The sequence below is a fragment of the Mirounga leonina genome, unplaced genomic scaffold (assembly GCF_011800145.1).
Source record: "Mirounga leonina isolate KUSES-001 unplaced genomic scaffold, KU_Mleo_1.0 Mir_165, whole genome shotgun sequence".
NCBI classification, from domain to species: Eukaryota; Metazoa; Chordata; class Mammalia; order Carnivora; family Phocidae; genus Mirounga; species Mirounga leonina.
In genome coordinates this window covers 47326438-47335711 of record NW_023270415.1, presented here as the reverse complement: position 1 = coordinate 47335711, position 9274 = coordinate 47326438, and positions in this window count along the sequence as shown.

Sequence of the window (9274 nt, the reverse complement as noted above, 5' to 3'; positions counted from 1 at the left end):
AGACTAACCTCCTATGGACAGATCTGCTTACCCCGAGCTCTCCTGGGTGCTCGCTAGACTAACCTCCTATGGACAGATCTGCTTACCCCGAGCTCTCCTGGGTGCTCGCTGCACACCCGGGACATCAGGGTTCTCCCCATTCGAATTAATATATGGACGGTCTCCCCCATGCTTGGGAAGCCTTCCAGGAAACCTGCACCCCTTGGAGATAAAGGGATAAAGGAGCAACTTCAGACCCTGGGGGCCACCCTAAATAAATTACAAAAATACACCATTGAGAGGGCTCCAGTTTCCTTAGGGTCTCAGGTATACTCCTTCCAGACAGGGGACTCAGTTTGGGTCAAAGTTTAGAAGAAAGACCCCCTCAAACTGCAGTGGACAGGGCCCCACACTGTTGTTCTAACCACCCCTACTGCCCTCAAGGTCTCAGGTGTCACCCCGTGGGTTCACCACTCCAGAGTGAAGAAAGCTCATCATTCGGACGAGGAGCCACGCCAGTGGAGAATCCAGCCAGACTTCACGAACCCACTCTGGCTTCACCTTCGACGAGACCCCACAGACTGATGGACACCTGCTCATCGTGGTCCCTGGCTCTCATTGGCATGATTTCCCTCATCTTGGGAGTTGGACGCTGCACTGTTGCCCCTCCTGACTGGACTTTCCCCCAGAGGCTTACTATTGTCATTGCTTATTGGGTGTCCCTAGGCTGTATTACTGCATTTATTTGTCCACGGGTTTCATCTGCTGACGGGTTAGCCATGATGGCTCCCTCTACCTAAGGTCATAGATCCCACTTTTACTGGCCTTCTGCTGTCTACTGCTGAGTGCATTTCACCACGGTTTTCCTGGCGCCAGTCAGTCCTGGTCTTCTGCTACCTGGTATCAATCATGCACGCTTATCAGTCTCTTACCCGATCTTTCAGTCCTCCCTGGGAGTGATGCCCCACTCATATGGAGATCTCCTAGCTGCCCTCAATGCTCCCCCGTGGCCATCCCTCTTATCGTGAGCCTGCTGGCTGCATCAGGTGTTGCCCTCGGTGCCACTGACGTCGGGATGTCTCAGGTTCAGTACCAGGGGCTAACCCAACAACTCCCAGTGGATTTTTCCGCCCTCACTCAGTCAGCCCTGGCCCTGCAGTGCCAACTCGATTCACTGGCCTCAGTGGTCCTCCAAAACAGGCACGGGCTCGACTTGCTCACGGCCGCACAAGGGGGGCTCTGCCTCTTCTTACAGGAGGAAGGTTGTTTCTATGCTAATGAGTCGGGGGTGGTCCAAGAAACTCTGACCAATTACAGGAAGGAGTACATCACCAGTGGGAAACACTCCAGTGGACAACTTGGTGGGATTCCCTCTCACAGTGGTTCCCTTGGTTCGCCCCCCTCGTCAGGCCCCTCCTCTTGCCTCTCCTCATAGTAGCATTTGGTCCTTGTATTCTTAATGCCCTTACTAGGTTTATCACTACTCAGATTGCTAAAATCAGACTCCAGTTGCTCCTTACTCACTATCGCTCCTTAGAAGATGAAAATGATGCCCTCTAAACTAGGTGTTTAAAGGGGCATCAAAGGGGGAGAATGATAAGGAAAATCTGCGTCCTAAGATGGCTGACCGAGCCAGCGAGAGAGTCCCAGTCCTTGCCCCAGGGCTCTTCTGGGTTCTTCTCCCTGCTCTGCTTCCCACGCCCACCAATCCGGGTCCTTCTCCCTGCCCCGCCTTGTGCACATGCCAAAAGTGCCAAGTATGCGGAAGTAGAAGTGTATAAATTGCTCCCTTTGTTTGTACTCGGGGCTCAGACATTTGGAGACCACTCTCCTCTGAGCCTGCCGGCCTTAAATAAACCCCCTCTCCTCCAAGATCTCTGGGTGCTGCTTGGTTCTTCCATTGGGTGATCCCGTCCAGGTTCCATAACATTACCTGCTGCCATCGATTCTTCCCTCCACCACCCCCAGGTCGTCAAGACTCCTTCCTCACTCTGGCTCCTACCATGGGAGTAGGTTTGGTTTGGTTTGGTTGGTTCCCATTAATCCATTTCTTCTCCTTCGAATTCCCCCAATTTCCTTTTGGATATAATCTGGTGGGGTCATTCTCATCTCTCTTTTCTCTTGCAGCCACAGAGAGAGCATATGACCCAGGCTAGACCAGTCAGACACTCCCTCTTCCCTGTGGAAACTGACTGTTGTGCTGAACGGCAGAGATTGAAAATGGTTGCTTTGTCCAGGAGCTCCTGCATCATGACTCCCTGCAGAGCAGCTGGGTATTGCCTGTTTTCAACCCTATTCTCTGTGACTTTGGGGTTCCCCATACCCCTTCTATTACCTCTTTTTTGCTTAATCATGCCAGTGTCAGTTTCCATTTGGTGCAAACAAAGAACCCTGATGCAGCTCCTATTGCAATCTTAATCATTTAAAAATATTTATTGAGCACCTACTATGTACTAGGCACCCACTAGTCATGGGAGATATCATGTAAAAAATGTCTGCCTTCATGAGACTCTCGGCAAAATACAGGGTAAATACTGAATAAATTGTCCCCCAACGGGCCATAGAGTGACAGGTGTGACAAAAGCAGATTTTACGATATTAAGCAAGTGGGCCTCCAAGATTTTAATTTAGATTGGGCCTGGGGGGATAGCACAGAGGATGTCACATGTAAGCAGAGACCTGAAGATTGAGAGAAGAACATTCCAGGCAGAAGGGACAGCATCTGTAAAGGAACACCTGAGCCAGGAAATAGGATTGCCCACCTTGGCCTGACCTTGGCCTTTGCTCATTAATCTGGTTGGACTTGATCAGACCCCTTCCAGCCTCTTCCTGCTCTACTATCACCTAAGGCAACGGTCCTGGCCACAGGAACTCAGCTCTCTTTCTCCATGAGCCCCCTGCCCTTTATCTAAAGCTCAAGGCAACAAGTCAAATCAATCACCTGCATTGAATCTTAGCAATGTGGGAGGTGTGGTGGATGCTGAGATGCACCACCCAGATCCCCCTCAAGACTGAAGAACTCAGTCCCTCTCCTGCGGTGAGTCTTACTTCAAAGCAGACCATTCTGGGAAGCCACCCCATGTTCAGAACTCTGAGACTTCTCTGAGACCGCATTGTCACCCAACTTCTCCCTCTGCCCAATCCGACTTCCCCTTCCCTTCTACAGACTCTGGTCCCAAGAGTATTCCTTACAACCCTCCTGCACACTAATCATCATCTCAGGGTCTTCTTCCCAAGGAACCACCTTGCAATGGATGGAAGGAACCAGAATTAAGGATGAGAAGACTGTGCTTGAGCCTGTCACATCCAGACTATGTTATCTTGGACCCGCCTCAGTACTGACCACTGGGTGCCATTCTGGTCCACAGAAGGCTCTCAAGGAGTGCTTGTTGATTCAGACAATGGATGGAGCTTTCTCTGTAAATGTTTTTAAAACACACACAGTTGTTAGTTATGATTATTTTGAGTTGGAAAGGGGAAAAACAAAATATAACTCCAATGAAAAAGTGAAAGATGGGACAGAAGTTAGAGACTTTGGAGCAGGGATAGCAGGCAAGAAGATGTCACGGTTGTCCAGAGGAGACACAATGAAGATGAGGAGACCAAGCGCTCATAAAAATGAGGACTTGGAAAGAACAGAGACACAGAAACCAAAGGGTGTGAACAAGAGCACAGGAAATGAGCCTTCAGCCATGTGCAATGCTTCAGAGATGTCAAGCAGGTGAAGCAAGGAGGTGGTGTCAGATTTAAGAACACTGCTCCCCTTCACTCTTCCAGAAATGTTTAACTGGCCCTCAGTAGTCGACTTGGAAAGTGGGGAGTGTGGGCAGGAACGTATCTGTCGCCTTCACCACTGTGGACTCTGTGCTGAAGAAGCTGTTGGTGCCCACTGGGCCTCTGACAACTATTGATTATTGTTGAGTAATTCTTAGGTGTTTGACAATAAAGTGGGTAGTTTATTGTCACTGTTGAAACAGGATGTTGGAGAAATCTGTGGGCCACCAAGCTGTGCTACACACGCATGAACACACACAGGTACCTGCCCCTCCTCTGTCTGGCGAGCCCAGTTCCTGAGCATAAACAAATCTACCCCATGGTATATGGCAAGCTGTTTGTCTTATGCACCAGACCTGGGAGGGAATCCCTGAGCTTCTCCTGACACTTATTTAAGGCCTCTATACCTCTTTTGAACATCGATAATTGCTTAAAGAGTATGTAAATGAACCACTGATAAGACAGCATGCTTCTAAATTTAGTCAGGAGAGGGTACACACATGTTATAAAATACAGATGAGAAATCGAATGGCACATTTTGAAGGGTATACTACCAGTCCAAATACAACAGTTCCCCTTTGAAGCGAGATTACATCAAAGCATGTTCTTCTCACCTTTAATCATTAGGACCTTTTGCCTGAGTAGAGAGTATGAACCCACATGCCCAGTTGAATGAGCGATCAGGGCATAATCTCCCCTTCCCATTTTGGCCTAACTGTGGTGGCCTGTCGTTTCTCTAGATATGACTGTGACATTCGGTGCATCGCTGCACAAGGATCTGTCTCTCTCCCCACTGGAAGGTGAACTTTTAAAAATCTTTGATTCCCTAGCATGTTGCAGGATACCTGGTGCATGAGAGACATTAGAAGCATATCCCAGGAAAGGGATGGGGGGAGGAGAATGGAAGGGGATCCAGTGAGACTCATGGGCACCATTCAGACTTGTTGGAACACTTAGGTCTTTCTGGCCTCCACGTAGCTTTCTGATGCTTTTGAGTACTGGGGGAGGGGGTAGTGAAAAATACATAAAATTGGGAATCAGGAATCGGAGATTTGGGTTTGTGTTCTGGCTCTCCCGTTAGAGGAATAACTTAACCTCCAAGCCTCGGTATCCGCTTCTATAAATTGGGGATTATTATTTCTGCCTTAAGGAAGACTTGAGTGATTAAGTGAAATAATATATATGAAACCATTCAGCAAACTATTGAGTGCCATGGAATTGTTGCTTATAATTATTATTACCCTGGAGCCAGAGCCAACTTCAACAGAATATTTTAAAGAAGGGGTAAAATTCTGATCTTTCACTCATTTTTCCTTCTTAGTTTTGGGATTTTGCTATTGCATTTTTATTGGATGACTATCTTTTTTTTTTGTTTTTAAACTATCTGGGGGCAAAAGTGATTCCAAAGTTTGACTAGTGGTCTCCAGTCAAATCAGAATCACTTGAAAACTTTACAAAATACAGATTCCCAAGTCCCAACCGCAAGGGATTCCATTCAGTTATTGTAGAGTGGGGATGGGGCCTCTGTATTTTAAAAAGCTGTCCAGTGAGTCTGATGAGCAGCCAGGCCAGGAAACCTAGACAGGCTTCTTTTTCCATTTAAAACTGTCGGAAGACCTTCAAGGTCAGGCCTGAGAGTTTATGAATATGCCCCATTTTACTGGTGGATTGTCTGGAAAATGCTGAGGGATCATGGCATTAGACTTTGTTATTTGCAACTAGTAACATTAGAGTAGAAATGCTAGCATGAGCAGGACATTCCTGTAACAAATTCACAGGCATTTGGACCTCAACTCAAAGCTCTGGGGTAAAGTGGATAATATGGAGCTTAGAAAAAGCATTTCAGTTGCTTCCATAGAATTTCCTCCAGCTTCAAGAGGAAGTGGCATATGACATACCTCCTTCTCTCAGAGGGAGGTTTGAATCTGAAAATTAATGTGGAAATGAACGGTGTTTGGACTTCTTGGAAGGACTCATGTGCATTATCATCTGCTGGTTCAGGCGAGTATTTTTCCCCAGGGTTACCATCCATCATAAATCTTGGGAAAAAGACAGTCTGTTGAAATTATCATACTCGTCGGGTAGAAATGTAAATTGGTGCAACCACTTTGAAAAACTGTTTAGTAGTGTTCAGTAAAGCTGAACATTTGCATATTCTATCACTCTTACATACTCAACAGAAATACAAACATATGTTTACCAAAAGACATGTACTAGAATATTTATAGTCTCACGGGTCATAATAGTGCAAAACTGTGAACTACCCAAATGACTACATCTAGTAGAATGGATCAATAAATCGTTAATATGTTCACACAACAATGAAAATGAATTACTTGCAATCGTATACAAAGTTAGATGAATTTTGTACACATGAGTTTGAATGAAAGAAGCTAGACTTCAATTGGAAGATGGAATTTACCCCAAGAATGTATATCCAAAGTGTAGCTGATGATGCTCACCAAGGGAAAACTACCATTCATTTATAGAAGGACCCCCTTTCTTTTTAAAGATGCCAGAAAGAGGGGCACCTGGGTGGCTCAGTCGGTTAAGCAGCTGCCTTCGGCTCAGGTCATGATCTCAGGGTCCTGGGATCAAGCCCCATGTCGGGCTCTCTGCTCAGCTGGGAGTCTGCTTCTTCCTCTTCCTCTGCCTGCCGTTCTGCCTACTTGTGCTCTCTATCTCTCTGTCAAATAAATAAATAAAATCTTAAAAAAAAAAAAAAGATGCCAGGAAAAGCCCACACACTGTAACCCCCTGAACACTCTTCCCAACTGACCATGTTGTTTGTCTTTAGGGAAATCTGACAAAACAATACCTGAAAAAAGGTCCATAAAGTGTATTTTATTTATTTTATTTTAAATTTTTTTAAGATTTTTATTTTGAAGTAATCTCTACACCCAACATGGGGCTTGAACTTACAACCCTGAGATCAAGAGTCACATGCTCCACCAACTGAGCCAGCCAGGTGCCCCATGGGTGTATTTTATAAGAGCTTTCTGAGTTGATAATTCAACCGTGCCTTCCAAAATGAAGGAAAATGTTGGCTCCATATCCAGAGTAACTTTCTTTTTACCACATAACCTATCTTGAACAGAGCTCAGAAAAAAGTGCTGCTTAACTGGCCGGCTGAGTGGGGTATTCAGAAACTACTGCAGAAAAAAAATGGTGCATTTTAAAGAATTTGAAATACTTATCACTGTATTGCCATGAACATGTTTTTAAAATTATTCTCCATTTTAAGTCAATTGATATGGAACAGTACAAAGTGGAAATCAACATATTAAACAAAAATCACCCCATGCCACCTCCCCAAGTAACTATTATTAGCATTAAGTGAATATCATTCCAATTAGTCTTTAGGCATAGATAGAAATTATTTGGTAAACGTCGGTGCGAACTTAAAAAACAAATTACAAAGGAAAACTGCTTGGGAAATCTCCATTTATCTCTGTGGCAAAGGAGAGAGGAACTTGTGCTTTTGGACACTGCAAAATAGCCTTTTTCTGGTCACTCCTTTGCTGAGATGAGTGCTCTGATAACAAAATAGCTGGAATTCTAAGGCAAATCGTGCCTTTCTGATGAAGCATTGGCCTCCTCAGGCGGGAGGCAAGATGGAAGGAGAAGAACAGCCTCCTGCGCCCTGTGGGGATGTTCTGAAGGACAGACAGAACCAGGATGTGGCCCGTCACAGGGCAAAGAAGGAAAGAGAAGGCATGATCCAGAGCTGCTGCCAAAGCAGTAAACTGTGGGCAGGTGGGGGCACGGGGGCGGGCCCTGCGGAAATGAACAAACAGGAAGAGTAAGGTGACTGGGATAACGAAGACTTGGAAGTTTTGAAAAGTGATCCTGAATCTGACCAAAGGAAAGACATAGAACAAAACAGTGTGTCACTGGTCTAACTACTCTTAATGAAAATAATTCTACTTTCTTCTGTAACTTTTAAGAGGAGATGTCTTGGAATTGCTGATTAAATGTGCTAATTCTTAAACTCTAGCTGCTTGCAAGTGAGCTGAGCACAAAAATAAAATTCCTCTTTGTTGCATGGCTCCTTCTCTGAGGGTTTAACAAAATTTTCACAAGACAGGGGGATTAATTTAACTGGGGGGGGGGGCGAGGTGGACAGGAAGGGGCAAAGCTGGCCTTTTCAGCGGTCTGAGATCCTGTCCTTCTGACCCGCGTGACTGAGTTATCACTCACTAGTCTAAGGGACTCAAGGACACTCAGAAGAAGAAGGAGAAAAGATAGCTCTCCCCTGCTCTGAAGTTTTCTCAAGTGTAAGAGCTTATAGATTACAGCCACCAGGGCAGAAAGCCCTTAAAACTTGGCAAATCTCTCCTTGGACCTCGCTTCCATATCACAATCTCAATTGAAATCTGCCTTTGATACCCATCCTCCCTGGTTAATGAAATTGAGTAAACCCAGGCCACTCATAGCCCCCCGTTATTGAACCATATGTGCCCTTTTCTGGCCCTTGAACTTCGCATGCATCAGCCTATTTAGTGCTCTTAACTCTATAAAGTAAGCATCATTATTATCCCCATTTTACAGATGACAAAATGGAGGCAAAGAGAAGTGAAGCTACTCACCCAAGGTGGCAGAGCTAGTGTGTAAGATTCCAAAGTGGGTACTCTGAGCAAAGGGCCTGGTGCCAATAACCTGACTCATGAAAACTAGAGGCAGGATAGAGAACACATTTTCTTAAAACCAAGCCGGTGGGGCGCCTGGGTGGCTCAGTTGGTTGAGCGACTGCCTTCGGCTCAGGTCATGATCCTGGAGTCCCGGGATCAAGTCCCGCATCGGGCTCCCTGCTCGCCAGGGAGTCTGCTTCTCCCTCTGACCCTCCTCCCTCTCAGGCTCTCTGTCTCTCATTCTCTCTCTCTCTCAAATAAATAAATAAAATCTTAAAAAAAAAGGGGGGGGGCGCCTGGGTGGCTCAGTCGGTTAAGCAACTGCCTTCAGCTCAGGTCATGATCCTGGAGTCCCGGGATCGAGTCCCGCATTGGGCTCCCTGCTCGGCGGGGAGTCTGCTTCTCCCTCTGACCCTCCTCCCTCTCATGCTCTCTGTCTCTCATTCTCTCTGTCTCAAATAAATAAATAAAATCTTAAAAAAAAAAAAAAAAAAAACCAAGCCAGTGCCCTTGCTATAAACTCTCCGATGATTTCAAGTGGCTTTGGAGTCACAAAATCCCACAGTGCACCACCCTCTTCCAGTTCATTATACTGGGTGTTGGCCTCCTGACTTGCACCACAGCGTGTACCCAGCTTCCATGCAGGAAGTAAGAGGTATACGCGTGTAAGTGGGTGTGTGAGTGTGTATGAACCTGTGTGTGTGAATGTGTGTGCGAATAATGTGCATGTGAGTGGATGTCTGTGAGTGGGCAGGTATGACTTTACTTTGACTGCAGGAGTGCATTTGTGAGTGTGTGTGTGATGTGTGCGTACGTGTGAGTGTGTGCAGGTGGAAGTGTGAATGAGTGTGCAAGGGAATGATTGAGGGTGGATGTGTGTGGATGGGTGG